Raw genomic sequence first — 15,255 nt, forward strand, 5'->3', positions numbered from 1 at the left:
CTCCGTTCAATGGGGTTCTAGCTTTGAAGTATAGAGATTTTAAGAAGTGTAGTTACAATGGTATATAAAGCTATATTAGAAACAGTGTTTAAAATTGGTGTTTCTTGTTTCAAGCTTTCGTGATTATGGCGTCGGATCGGGCTAGTCCCTGCATAAAAAGATGTTTAAGCTTTATAAATATCATTGGAGTCTGTAAATGAGCTCTCAATGCCTGTAGGATGCACGGGAAGTATCACCCTCCATTACAAAGAAAAAAAAAACAAAAGAAATCCTGAAATTAAGATCATAAAAAGTTTTCTGATCCTTGTCACGGACTTTTGTTTTCATTTTTTGTTCTCTTAATACTTTTACTAACTTAGTCTAATTCTAAAAGGTTTCACAAGGCAGTAAAAGAAAATAAATATTTAAAAAGAATCATTTGAATTCCTTAGTCATTTTACATTTCTCAATTAAAGACCATATGATAGTTTTCATCTATAATAAGGGCATAGCATCATTGATAAGAGTTGATGCATTAGTATTGATGGGATAATACAAATAAGAAAAAAAAGAAGTCGCCACAGTTAGTTTTAAGAAAAACTGATGGCCGTAATCATAGCGACTAATGCTGGGCAGTTCAGAGGTTCTAGTATAAGGCCGGGACACGATTAGGTTTTTCTAAATGAAAACATAAAAATCACCATAAACATAAATATAAACATTTAAAATTGTACCTGTCAAGTCACAAGGTATATTTAGTTTTGTTATGATTCTTTTGTTCCAACTAGTTTTAAAGTATCAATAAATTGTTGGCTGGTATGTCTATTTTAGGTCTGTAGGACTATACGAGATGTAAACAAGACAGGTGGGATTTAATATGTTTTGTACCAATTTGTTGATTACAGAATGCGAACAGATTGCAGTGTTTGACTCAAATTACAGAGCCCACGCGGTAAGTTTGGACACGGAGAGCGGATACACTCCATGCCATTAATTATAGTATTATTTCAGGGACGAGTGTATTCGGTATGACATACAGACGAGGTAATACATATTTATTGGTTATTAATAACTGTAGCTCGTGGATTACTTAGATCTTACCGAGAAGATAGGATCGCTTTTCAACTATGTCTCATCATAAGAGGCGATAATAGTATACCGTGTTCACGCGCGTCAATGAATCTAATTACTTGATTTATAAATCTAGAGTAAAGATAAAGGGTTCATGGCACAAAATGCAAAGAAAATTATAAGTTGTTGTTTATAGGATCCTATTGCATCAAAGCATTGTTTTTAAAATATTCATTATCGATTTGCTCTTTAATATTCGTCTATGGGCAGGGTAGCCAAGTATTTATTGATACGAAGCGGAACTGACTATGAGATCCTTTAGTCCGCCTTAAAAAAATAGTAAACATGCTATTATATTATTGTTCAGGACTACGAAGGATGATGGCGCGATCATTGAGAGTTAATGAAGAAGAGAGCAGGATATTGGGAACCGTATTAACTTGGTGGAATGAATGAAGTAGTTTTCTACGAATACTTCCAAGCTAAGATATACAAGTAAACAGTGACATAAAACTAATAATGTTGTAAGTGCTTGTTATAAAAATATGTAACACTGAAGCTAACCCGTATGGAAATTCGTACATAGAATTTCATCTATTGAACGAAGGGTTCTGGTCACCAGAATATGCCACACATATAAGATGGCAGTATGAAATAGGCTACCATGGATGATGCGTTATCATGAAACATATAACTAATGATGTGTGTATTCAGGAGAAGATTATATTCTTGTTGATCTTAACCTCAAGATCACTAAGATACTTTTATATTGAATTTATATAAAAGTGAAGATGTTACCCGTGACTGTAATAAGTGAGAAAGTAGGTGCGTCGGACAGAAGATAATCTTTGAGATGAGGATATTATCTTAAGCACACGCAAGCACGAGGTATATATGTATGCCGAAAAAACGGAGAGCTTAAAGGGGCATTGTGTTAACGTTGAGGATTTGTGTGATGGAAGCATGATTGGTACTCGACATAGAGAATGATACTTAAGTTTATGGCGAAATTCCGAATATAGAGTCCTGCCATCGGCAAGCCTAGGCACTGATTTCATCTTGATGATACGTATCGAGCAAGTCGAGAGGCCGTGTGACTTAGAGAAAAAGTATACATTCATTTTGTTTTTTTCAAATAGTTGACTGAGAATCATTTGGACAATGTGAAATGAAATTTTCAAAAGAGTTTAAATCTTATTCAAACAATCAATGACTATTTAATAGAGAACAAACATGATTTAACATGGCAGACATACATACTTCATTATTTTAATGTTAAATCAAAATATTATTAATGGAAGGAATTAATTACACTGAGACATCGGTCATTAAGAGATTTAAGTCAAACCACTAATTACTTTTCTAATTATTTTTGGAGATTATGATACGTTGCAAGACAATGCACTTGATCTTAATCTCAATTGTTGAATTATAATAAATAAATTATTTAATTTGTTTAATTTATATTATTATATTATAATTTATAATTGAGCTAACATATTAGGAACCTAATAAGTCAAGAGATATTAAGAAACATTAGTCAGTTAAATTAAACTACGAAGATTTAATTAAGTATAACTTGATTAAAATATATTTAGAAATTAAGGACTAGAATATAAATATAAAAGAATTATATTTCTAGACCTAGAAAAACCAGACTTGATTGAGTTAATTTCTAAAATTATTGTGAATTAATATATGGATATTATTCAAGGGATAAATTGATATTGTTAACCAATTTATATGGTTTTTTATATTTTTCCATAAAATAGTAAGTTTGCCTCTATTTAATATGGGTTTTCTGTTAGACAGAAAAACTATGTAAGTCACAAAATAGAGAACTAGCACTTGGCATAACAATTTCTCTTTCCTAAAGACTAAATAATTAACGTTGTGATTTGCAACAACCCAACCTTTAACCAGAAATTTTCAAAGCCAAAGAATATTAAATCTTTAGATAATAAATCCTTAAACAACTCTAAATTTGTCTAGCAAGATCTTTAGAGAGCTCTGAAAAATTTTGTTTCACTATTTTCTGTTGTTTGTATTATATTTAGGACCAATAGTTATACAACTCTTTTCTAACTTTAAAATATAGCTTTTTTTATGTAGTTTTTGTTTTCTTTTTCTTATCATTTTAAAAGAAACATAAAAAAGGAATTATTTTAGTTGTTAAAATTAACGAGTAATTACAAGCATATTCAATAAGCTTATATTAATCATTGGATTTTACTCTAGTTGATTTTAATTTGAAATATTTAAATTTATCACCTCATTTTGCTTACAACATGATCGGATTTTGATTGAAACTTTCTTTACCTGATGGTGCCCAACAAGAACTTTTTTATTTTTTAAATTAATTTTTTTAAAAATAAATTATATTTCTATTTATGAATCATAAACATAAATGAATTTCAAATTCATGTATAAACCATAAAATCTTCATGAATAATAAGATAAAAATAAATACATTAAGTTCAAAAATAAAATTAGAACTCCAAAACATTTAAAACAAAAGTTATAAAATTAATGTTGATGGAGTGAAATGAACCTCTAACATATTTCCGTATCTTACTCAAGTTAAAACGAAACAGACTTTATCTATCTTCTAGTTAAATCATATAAAAACTTGACTTATCGTGTAATTATCATTCCTATAAAAATGTTAATATTTTGGATAGTTCATTATAAATTAGTACTTACAATTTATCAAAATAAATTAAGTAATCCTTGTAAATTAAAAATAATTAAATATTTCTTTGACAAATGTGGAGCATCCTTATGCTTTTTTTTTCTCGTCAAACTTTCCATCCTATCTATTTTACCTATTTAATTTTTAAAAATAAAAAAAGAAGCATGAAATGAATGGAAGGGATTAAGTTATAAATGAATATAAAGATATAGATTAAATACTAAGTCTTGAAACTATTAGAACTAATTAATTATTTTTTTTCAAAACTATAGGGACTAAGTTTATATTACAATTAACTCTATTATGATGCCAACGAGGTGGGAGGAAAAAGGGAACACGCAAAATCCAACCGCTAAGACCCAGAAACCAACCAGTCAAACAAAGCTACCATTCAGCGATCAAAACACTATCACCAGTCATATTTTTCTTCACTAGTCATACTTATGCCCACCTTCGTATTCGTGGAAACAGCAATTATAGCTCTGTTTTTAGCATTTTCCTGTGCGTTTTTTCTAGGCACTCATCTGATATTCAGAACATAGTTGGCATTTCGCTTTCAAACTCAGAAATCAATCTCTCTCCCGATCTAAATCGCTCTCTCTCTCTCTCTCTCTCTCTCTCTCTCTCTGAGATTTCTTCATCGGTCGGCAATGGCAAGGACAGGAAGCAATAACATACAGGCCAAGCTGGTGGTATGTCTTGCCCTTTTCTTTTTTTTCTTTTTTTAATGAAATGGAAAAACGAAAGATATCATTGATCGTTTGCTTTGATTAACATGTAACACCACACGTATAATTAATTTATTTTCTTGAGAAAAAAGATTAATCTTATGTATTTTTCCGTAGGATTTATTATGCGATTACATATAGTTTTATCTTTCCATGTATAGATACTTCACGTGCATGCTCTCCTCTGGTGAATATGATAAGCCTTCGTTTAGGATGTTGAAAGTACAGGAACGAAACATCTTTTGAGATGAATCGATTAATTATTAATGAAGCAAGAAAATTGTTGAACTGAAATTCAACAAAGGGTAGAGGTTGAAAGTGAAGGAAGCTCTTACAATTTAGTCTTTTAATTAATTGACAGGTTTTTACTGCAGATATAGGTGTAGACTTGATCATTAAAAGTTGTTTTACAGGTGCTCCTCGGGGACATGGGACGGGAAGACAAGTTTGGTACTGAGGTTTGTCAAGGGGCAATTTTTTGGAGTTCCAGGTACTTTTATAATGTTTTTAATTAATAGTATGGACACACACATGAATACCAATGATGATGCTCAAAACCTCACATAGATTATTAAAAAAAAAGAAAAACATTTAGGGGTTTCCTTATAGATGCACAGATAAAATATTTTGAATTGTAATAATGTTTTTTTTGTCACTCAAGTTTTTTTTTCAATTTTATCCTTTTAAATCAAGTTAATTTACTATTGGACTTGATGGTTTTCTTTTGTGGCTTCATGTGTATAAGGGAAACAATTCTCATGCTCAAATTAATGTAAAGACCAGTTTTGAAACTGAAATAAATGTTTAGAAACTAAATTAAATAAAAGGTAGAAAGTATTAGCGTGTGTAACACATACACCAAAATATTAGAAGGGCTAATCCCTTTACCGTACATGCAGCGGCCAAAGGCATAACCTATGGCGACCCTCCTTTTGTACCATTTGATACACCTTGGTGTGCTCCTTCTCCTTTCAAGGCAATGTGCATGATAAGGAGCTCTAGTTTGACTTGAATGACCCATTCTTCTTTTCTTTATTCTTTCTCTCTTTTTTCTCTCTGCTCTCTTCTCAGTTTTCTTGCCTCGCTCTTTCAAAATAAGCAAAGTGGATTATCATTTATTTTTGGATGTTAACTTTGGTCTTTATTTTTTATTATTATTATTATTTAACATTGATTGGTTAAAAATTAGGCTTTGTATTTTTTTCAGTTTTCTTTTTATGAAGTTATCTTAGTGTCAGAACCTGGATTGTAGGTTTGACACGTTAATTCATGTTGACTTAAGTTGTTGTTTTTAAGTCCTTTTTCTTCATTGAATTTTTGAACTCCATCTTTCAACACCAGGTTGTTTTAGAATTGGTTTTATGATTTTTTATTTATTTTTCTTTTTATGGGTTATCTTAGTGTTGTGACCCAAGTCATATGTTTGAAAAGTTAGCTTAAATTGACATGGATCTTTTTTCTTTTTTTAATTTTTGTAATTTCTTTTATGTTTTTTTTTCAAATTCATCCTTCAATGTTGGATTAATTGAGAATTGAGCTTCGTGATTCTTTTAGATTTTCTTTCTATAAGCTTATATCATTCTTACAACCTGAGTTGCAGATTTCATGATCTGTCCCAAGTCGCAAGTTTAACATTCTAACCCGATGTTGACTCATATTTTTTTTCCTATTATTTTTTTATGTTTCTTTTTTTTTTTCTAATTTTTCCTTCAACATTGGGTTGGTGAGGAATTTTGACTTCAAATTTTTTTTTAATTTGCTTTCTATAGGATTTATCATATTCGCATGACCTAGGTCATGGGTTTTTTTTTACTTGAGTTTTTTTTTCTTTTTTATATATATAAAATTGAATATTTTCTTTTAATTTTGACCTTCAATATTTTATTGATTAAGAATTGGGCTTCTTGATTTGTTTTGATATGCTTTTTATGGAATTTATCAGTTTCATCTAATATATTTGTTATGTGGTTATTTAAAAAATTTCATTCAATATATCACCTATCTCAATATTTAAAAATGGTATGTTCCAGTGTGCATCAGATTATGTATTCATGATAAGAAAAAAAAAAATCCTTCTTAAAAGAGTATTAGTAATGCCTAATCATTCTCTTTTATGTTAAGAAAATTAATCTGGCCCATAACACAGCACAAGTCAATAATATAGTAGTTTTGCAATGCTAAAAGATTGCCAAAATGATGAGTTTGGGCAGCTAGAACACATCCAAAACAAGTTTTTTTATAGGTTTAGAAGACTCTTTGATGTTTAAGTTACCCTATATTAGAGAAAAAAGCCTCAGAAAGTTATGTAATATGTGTTACAAAGCTTAGAAGAAGAAGAAGAAGAAGAAGAAGAAGAAGAAGAAAATATAGTTTTTTTCATAACAAAAAAAATGGTTGAAGAGATAATTATTTGCCTTAGAGTTCAAGGTTACTTATATAACCTTGAATCCACATAGATGTATTTATGTAAGGGTATGATAGTTAATGCACTTATCATCTATAGTTTTGGCTATTTAAAGACAAAGGTATAGAGTGACAACAAGATATTGTAAAAGTTGTCTTAGTTCTGTGTTTTTTAGGCTATGTATAATTAATAATAATAACAAAATCAATCCCTAAGAGATGTGTTACCAAAAACATATCACTTTATTTAATGAATGTATATTTTGTCTCTGTAGTTGGTGGCAAGTAGACCAAGTTTGGGAAAAAAATAGTGCATCCAAGGTAACTGTTAGATTTAGGGTCATTTAATTTTAATAATTGAATTTGGATCCCTCAAGTCTTATGGTCTTTTATGTAGACTTGAGCTCATATAGATTGGTTTTGGGTAAGATCGTTGAAAGATAAAATGCAGCTACTATAAAATTGATCTTAAAAGTATAAGTTTTTTCTTCTATGATAAGTAATCGTATAGCTAGAGGATGTCATATATTCTAGACATACGATGACATTAATGGCAAGTATTATTATTGGTAAATTAAGGACACAACTAACCAATATATGTTCTCCATCTAAAAAATGTGTTACTTGTCCATCCAAACACACTAATATTTATGGTAGTCATGGTTCATGGTTAAAAGTGTAACACCTAAAAAAGGATGCATTGTTAGCTTGTTAAAGAAGGGATGCATGACTAGTTTTATATGAGGATATGTGGCTGGTCTAACAAAGAGGACAAGGTCAATTTAGAGAGGTAGGGACTTATGGCTAGTTCATTAAGAGGTGTTGAGCAGTAGCCAATCCACCAATGAGGGATAGACAACAAGTCCACTTGCCTGGACTACTAGTCCACCATGAGGGATAGACAACAAGTCCACTTGCCTGGACTACTAGTCCACCATGAGGGAATGCACAATCAAACCATGATATGAAGAAACATGTTATTCTATCCCATAAAAAAGGGTACATGAAGCTAGTTAACTAAAAATATATACATGGCCTAGTCCAACAAAAGGGACATATAACCAATCCATCAAGAAAAGATGGACACAAGGCTAACTACTTAGACAACTAGCTTATAAAAGAGAAATATGTGGGCTAAGCTCTATTGAGAAGAGACATGTTTTCAAGTTTCATTAAGGTATAAGATTTGCAAAAAGTCTAAAAAGTGGGGCTAGTGGGTTGGTTCTACTAAGAGGGGGCTAATGGCTGGTCTACCAAGATAGAACTCCAAAGTTGGTTCAAGAGAAAAGCATGCCAAAATGTTGAGAGGGGATTAAGGATAGGTCTAGTTGCCTAAATAACCAGTCCATTATAAGGGAATGTCTAGCAAAACCTTATTAAGAAGAGACACATTATTATGTCTTATAGTGAGTGATGGATGATCAATCCAAATAGGTGGATATACAACTAGTCCATTAAGAGAGGATGTGTGGCTAGTTCATTGATAGGGGATGTGAGGTTTGTTTATAGAAATGCATGGTCAATCTAAACTAATTAGAGATTGGAGATAAGTCTAACTATCTGAATGATTAATCCACTAACGAGTAATGTGTGGTTACTAAAAGGAAATTTTGAAAGAAAGGCTACGTAAGGTGGTTTTCCCATCACTGGAGGATGATTTCATTTATACCTAGGCAAGGTTTCCATTTATATCTAGAAGGAGTTTAGACTTTAACCTTAATATACCTAGACAAGGTGGTTTTTTCATGATCAAAGAGAGATTGCCTTAATTTTACTTAAGCAAGGTAAATGCCTTTATACCTGGGAAGGTGGCCTATTATTATAGGGGAAAAATAGCTTTTTATACATGGATATAATGGTTTTTCTATGCTTAGAGGGAGAACGACATTATACATGGGAAAGATGGCTCATTATATCAAGGGAAATATAGTCTTTATACTTGAGCAAAAATAGTTTTTTCATAACCTAAAGGTGAATGTATTTAAACTTAGTCAAGATATCCCCTTATATTTAGTGAGATATAACCTTTATACTTGAGCAAGATGGTTTTCTTATGACCTAATAATGAATGTTTTGTACCTAGATAAGACCTTTTACCAGGGGAGATAGCCTTTATATCTAGGAAAGATAGTTTACTCATGATTGAAAGGTCGATGCCTTTATATCCAGGTAAGGTAATCTCTTATACCCAAAGGGATATAGCATTTTACCTAGGTAGAATGATTTCTTCATAACCAAAAGGAGAATGTCTTTATACCTAAAAAAGTGATCATAGGTTCATAAAGTAACAAAGTCCATAAAGACCAGGATTCTTAAAGAAAAATGATTATTAAAAAAAATATGATGCTTAGAAAAATATGATTTCTAGAGGAATGTGATCATTAAAAAAGCGTGATGCTTGGATGAATATGATTATTGGTTCTAAATGAATATGGTTCATAAAAAATCATTTCTCAATAAACACCAAAGATTCCAAGGTTGGATGACTAAGTGAGGAAAAAATTTATGCTTGAGGTTCTTAGGCTAGAAGACCAAAGAAGTAAAAAAGAGATGTTTAGGTTATAATGCTTGATGTCTAGGCAAGAGAGGATGAACATTTAAGTTCTTGAATTGGATCACTAGGTAAAATAAAAAAGGGTGTTTGAGGTTCCTAGGTCATTTGGCTAAAAAGGTGTAAATGGATTACTCGACTAGTAATAATGGACTTGGATATATGTATAGCTGATAGGGGAGATTTTACTGCATGATTTATATTCAGCTCTCTTAAAAGTAAGTACTTCATCTATTGTCTTGATATAACGCGCTTAGTTCATATTGAGCTTTTTGGCCCTCACTTATCAAAATGGATAACTTTTTAGTTTTTTCATGTTATCAAAAAAGTGGTTGGTAGGAAAATCTTATGATAAATAAAGTTGGGTAAAGATTGGTTCTATTTGAGTGACTCATACTATACTTGAAGCAATTGATTAGGGTGATTATAAAAATATTGTTGCTAGTAAAAAGAGATGCTTGACCAACCCAAGAAGGACTCATCTATAAGTTTGGTGTCTTGTTTTGATACTTCTTCTTTAAATCAAAATCTCTTGAAAGTTTATATAAAAACAATTATTAATGAGATCAGATGAGTAGTATCATATGATCATTCAATAATAAATTAATAAATACGCCAAAAAGAAAAACAATAAAGACAGTCTTGGGTATCTATCATTTCATCTTAATCACATTTTGTTCACGGTTGTAGTGTTGATATATATATAATGAAAAACAATTAACAGTTTTGATATTTCTCTTTTAACGAAATGAAATATCAATAAGAAATGAATATTTTAAATAAACTATAGTAAGTATAAAGGTTTGTCTTATTTCATGTAAATTGGGTATTACCATTTGTTACAAAAACCATTCATATAATGACAAGATTCTTTAAGAATCTAAATGTCAAATGATTGGTTTTCATGTGAAATGAAGTGTGGGACCAATTTACTATAGCCTTGAGAGGGAGAGAGAGAGAGAGAGTTTATGACTAAGTGTTTTCTTATGGCACTACAGCATTTCAAAAACATAAATGTTTGAAGTTTATATGAACATCTAATAAATTAAGATGATTAAACTTGCAATTTTTTTTTTTCACGTTTGGTAATATCTTTCTCTTCTTCTCCCGAACTAAACCAATTTATAGAATCAAAACTCGTTATAAAAGGTATCATTTATAGATAAGAATGAATAAATGGAATGATTGACTATGATAAATAGATTTGTTCATCAAGCTTGATGGTAAGCTAGAATACTCATAGTTTTCAATCTTTTATCTTAATTATTAAACATTATGTATGATGTAATTCATGAATGGTTTGTAGAATTTGGAAAGCTTAAAACATTATAGTTGCATTGGATGGTGATGATGGTGATTCCTTCTATTGATGTGGTTGTTATGTCATGAGTCTTCTGTTATCACATTTAAACTTCTATTTGGAAATCATATTTCATAATAACAACAGTGATTTTTATAGGAATTATGAGAATAACGATGTTCCCTCTTACTTTCTACTACATAAACTTACCCTTCAAACTCTCTAAAAATAAGTTATTTGCACATGATATATAGTAAAGGGTATGGTGCTAACATAGGGCTACATGTGATGGATAAGGTAAGGCATTCAATTGCTTTTATATGCTCACAAGGAGCTTTGTAAGTATTTTTACTTATTGAATTCACTGTTAAAGATTTTGGAACATTAGTAAAGCACTAGTAGTTTGGAGGTATGTGACCTATAAAAGGCCTAATTTTATAGGTCGAATATCATTTGAGCTAATTCTATAGGAGGCCTAGTTTGTTGTAACTATTTGAACTCTAATAGACCCTCAAACAAAACCTTATATATGTTTTTTGAGTTATTTTGGTTGTCTTTCCTTGATTTTTTTGTGGATTGTGTTATTTTTATATTTTTTGCTTGTTTTTTTTTTAGGAATTTTGATTTTTTTTTTCCTTTGTTAAGATCGGTTTCATGTGTATTTTAAAAAATTAGTAAACCTTTTAGAGAGAGATCTTGTTAGACTTTATTTTTCAAAAATAAAACCCAATTTAGAAGTTCTTACTAGATCACCCTATTTTAGTCAAATACTATGTCTTTTTATCCATTTGTTTTCTTGGTTGTTGGTTGTGTTTGTGTCTGGATTAGAATGTCAGTGAGCCTCTATCAAAGGACATTATTTTATTACGCACTATTGAAAACTTAGATCCAATTTGATGGGTTTTGTGGGAAACTCAAAATTTCATTCTTCATCGATATGTGTGTGTGTATAATATAGATCTTGGTATTGGAAATAATGCTATAATGTTGGCATCGGTTGTGATTCCTACATTACGAAGTTTACGTTAAGTTTTTTCTTTTTCGTTCAAATCCACACAATCCGATCGATGCTGGTATTTTAAATTCCTCAGAAGTTGATTAATGGTCTCTAGCTAACATGATTGTAAATATTTAGGAATCAACAATTGGAGCGGCCTTTTTCACTCAAGTTTTGTCGTTGAATGAGGCAACTATTAAGTTTGATATATGGGACACAGCTGGGCAGGAACGGTACCATAGCTTGGCACCAATGTACTATCGCGGTGCAGCTGCGGCCGTTGTGGTATACGATATCACAAGCATGGTAGATTTTTATCAACCATCTAATTCTTCTATTCTTTAGTATATTAATTATTAGCTTTTACTTGTTTACATGTACGTATGTTCTTGTGTGTCTCGAATAAAGTTGTGTAAAAGGATTCATTATTGTAATTCGGTATTAATTAATTCATGATTTAGCTTAACCCTAATAACTTGAATAGCCCTCGTATGCGTGTCTTTGAATTAGTTTTATATAACCTGTGACGAAACTTGTCACCAATTGCATGAACATTGTAGAAACAGCAGCAAGAAACATCTCCTCAGGTTCGATAAATTATGAAAATATAAACTTTAAGGATTGTCTTTTTTGGTCGGACATTGATGATTGGCCTATCTGTACAAATGTTGGTTCCATTTCATATTTTTTTCATCTCAAATATTCTGTGAATTTATTAGCTGGGTCTTGCTTCATGCCTATGATGTATTTCAACTAAGATTTTTAGTTTTCTTAGAAATCATTTTGTAGTATAGACTTGTTCTCCTCTTGATAGAAACATGTTTTATCTCCAGGATTCATTTGAACGAGCTAAGAAGTGGGTTATTGAACTGCAGAGACAAGGTAACTGGCTGCTTTTTTCTTCTACAATGAAACGAGTAATATACCATTCAATAAAATCAAAAATATGTGGGGCTGAGACTCAAGCATCTACCTTCCATGATTTTTTTCCGAAATCTACACCATTTTCTACTCTCATTCTTCTACAACAATCTCTCAAGCTGCTTACCATAAGTTAAAATGCTGTGGAACCGAAATAGATCTTCTTATGATGGACCCCAGCACCAATCTATCGTTTCATCAGCATAACATGCTACAGCCTATGTTTTATGTTCCCCAGGATACAAAGAAAACCACTTGCTGCTTAGATGTTTATCATCAATTTACGTTTTCAGCCTTTTCAATCTTACCATGTATTTACAAAGTTATACGCATTTTTAAGTAGGCCATCTTTGGTTTAGACCATTTGGTTTTTGATCCGGACAAGGGTTTACGTGAAACGGTCCAAGTGGAAGTCCTTTGGTGCTATTAATTAGAATAGAACTGAGAATTGTAGTGAGATTTTTGTATTTAGCAAATTTATGCTGTGCTGTGCCGTATCAGAAATCCGAATCTGATAATGTTCTTAGTAGGCAACAAGGTTGACTTGAAAGAGAAGAGAAAAGTTGGCATCGACGGGGGTACTTCCAACGATTAATCTGATATTCTACGTTTTTTTCACTTCCGTTTTTCTCTGGTTGAATAAAATGGACAACCCCAAAACAAATATCGTCGTGAATAAAATGCCTGTGACAAGGCCACATTTTATTTGAGAAGGTAAAGTACATGAGACATGGGAAACACGTCAATGATTTCAACTAATTAATGATGCAGGAAGGTGAGCAGTATGCTAAAGAAATGGAATGGTATTTCTTGAAACATCTGCGAAAACCACCCAGAATGTGAACGAGCTCTTTTACGAAATAGGTAATTTGTTTATTTTGTTGAATGTTGAGAGACTATTCTTATTCTTCTCATGGATCAATTATTGAGGTTTCCAGCTTTAATTCCCTATCTAAGTATCCAATGTTGAATATAATGCTAGCTAGAAACAAAGGAGGAAATTGAACTACGATAAGTCCAAAATTACATGGTTAAGTTCTGCGGGTTGCTTTCTTTTGGCAGTAGAGTAGTTGTTGCGGCCGCAAACATGATCAATCGTTCCAAATGTAGTGATGTGCCCTAGCTGTTGAGATATAATTCAAATATTCTGCTCTTCTTGTTTCTCATGCAAACTTGCCTTGTTGCAGCTAAGAGATTGGCCAAAAAAAGCCCCTTCACGTCTAATCGGATGAAATTTGCATAGGAGACCTCAAGAAACTGGAAGAAGAATGTTTTGTTGCTCCTGAAGAATGATGATACCCCCCCATGCATTGACATATACTTGGGTATGCTTGGCAGCTTAATTCCCTGTGGTGGATTCAATCATTACTTCAAGTTTTACGATCCTAAATCAAAACAATTTTCCTTAAATACAAATTTGTCGTTTGGTCCTGATATATCTTTAACAGGATTAACCTGGATCTTGTCTGCGGATGTTGCTCTATCAGATTGGAATGCATTGTGGGCCATCAGATTTGAAGATTGAAGATGCTCTCAAGGAAAAAAAAAACTTCACACATGAATATCTGTTGTGTGCGTGTTGTTACTGTTCTCACTCAGAAGCTTTGTCACATTTGGAAATAAATACTCTTTGTGCTGATCGGAAAAAATTGTGGAACGGATGAATAAAAGAAACAGGTCCCGTAAATTTGTGATTATTTATTTGATCATCTAATACATGTATTGCATATATCAGAGTTTGTCATTATGTCAATATTTAACATCAGAGAATTCACGAGCAAACACCAACATGATGAAATTTGACAAAGAATAATCTCGCATGAACCAGTGTGATGCTGGAAAGTTTTCCTAATACCTAGCTTATGTTAATATGTATCTTGTGTATAATTATCAATCTCATCGTATGAAATTATGCTTGAAGATTTAGAGGTCTTTCTCTCTTTTAGGTTGAAATTTCATTACTCACTAGAGTTCAAAAAAGCCTTCTCCCGAAATTACTATTTAGAATTTGTTTTATTATTTTTTTAATTGTTTGGAATTTTTCTTTTCAATTTGATTTAGAACTCTTTTATTATTTTTTGAGCTATATTTAGGATGTTTTTTCTAGTTTGTTTAGAACTTTTATACCATTCTTCTTATTTATTTAGTTTCCTTGTTAGTTTAGGTCAGATTTTAGATTTATTTAAGATTGTAATTAAAACCTCTTTAGAGCGGTAAACTACTTGAAAAGAATATTTAGTAATAAAATTTTAAATTAATGTTTTTTATGTTTTTGGGTTTGAAGGCCTTGTTGGTTTAGGGTTGGATTTTAAGTTTATTTTAATGAGTTGTTAAACCTTTGTTTTGTTTTTTTTTTCTTAGAGAGATAGACTACTTAAAAAGAATATTAAGTAGTAATAAAATTTAAATTACGGATATTCTATATTTTTGGGAGTTTCCTTGTTGGTATAGGTTGGATTTTAGATTTATTTAATGAGTTGTAATCCTCTTAAAGAGGCTAACACTACTTGGAAAAGAAATATTTAGTAATAAAGTTTCAAATTAATACTTCTATGTGATCACTATTTGGTAGAATTTTTAAATTCCTGCAGCTTATTATCTTGCGTGTGTTGC

General features: G+C 31.3%; 1 non-coding gene across 3 annotated transcripts; it reads left to right on the top strand.

Moving 5' to 3' along the window:
* The first annotated feature begins 4,286 nt into the window (after positions 1-4,286).
* On the top strand, positions 4,287-12,609 carry LOC118050666 (uncharacterized). 3 transcript variants are annotated; one of them, XR_012168668.1, is made up of 5 exons: positions 4,301-4,431; positions 4,632-4,781; positions 4,884-4,960; positions 11,860-12,027; positions 12,555-12,609. It is a non-coding gene; the product is annotated as an uncharacterized protein (transcript). The 3 variants fall into 3 exon arrangements; XR_004687904.2 differs by lacking the exon at positions 4,632-4,781 and having other exon boundaries at positions 4,287-4,431; XR_012168667.1 differs by lacking the exon at positions 4,301-4,431 and having other exon boundaries at positions 4,568-4,781.
* Positions 12,610-15,255: the final 2,646 nt, after the last annotated feature.

Source organism: Populus alba, chromosome 18 (assembly GCF_005239225.2).
Source record: "Populus alba chromosome 18, ASM523922v2, whole genome shotgun sequence".
NCBI classification, from domain to species: Eukaryota; Viridiplantae; Streptophyta; class Magnoliopsida; order Malpighiales; family Salicaceae; genus Populus; species Populus alba.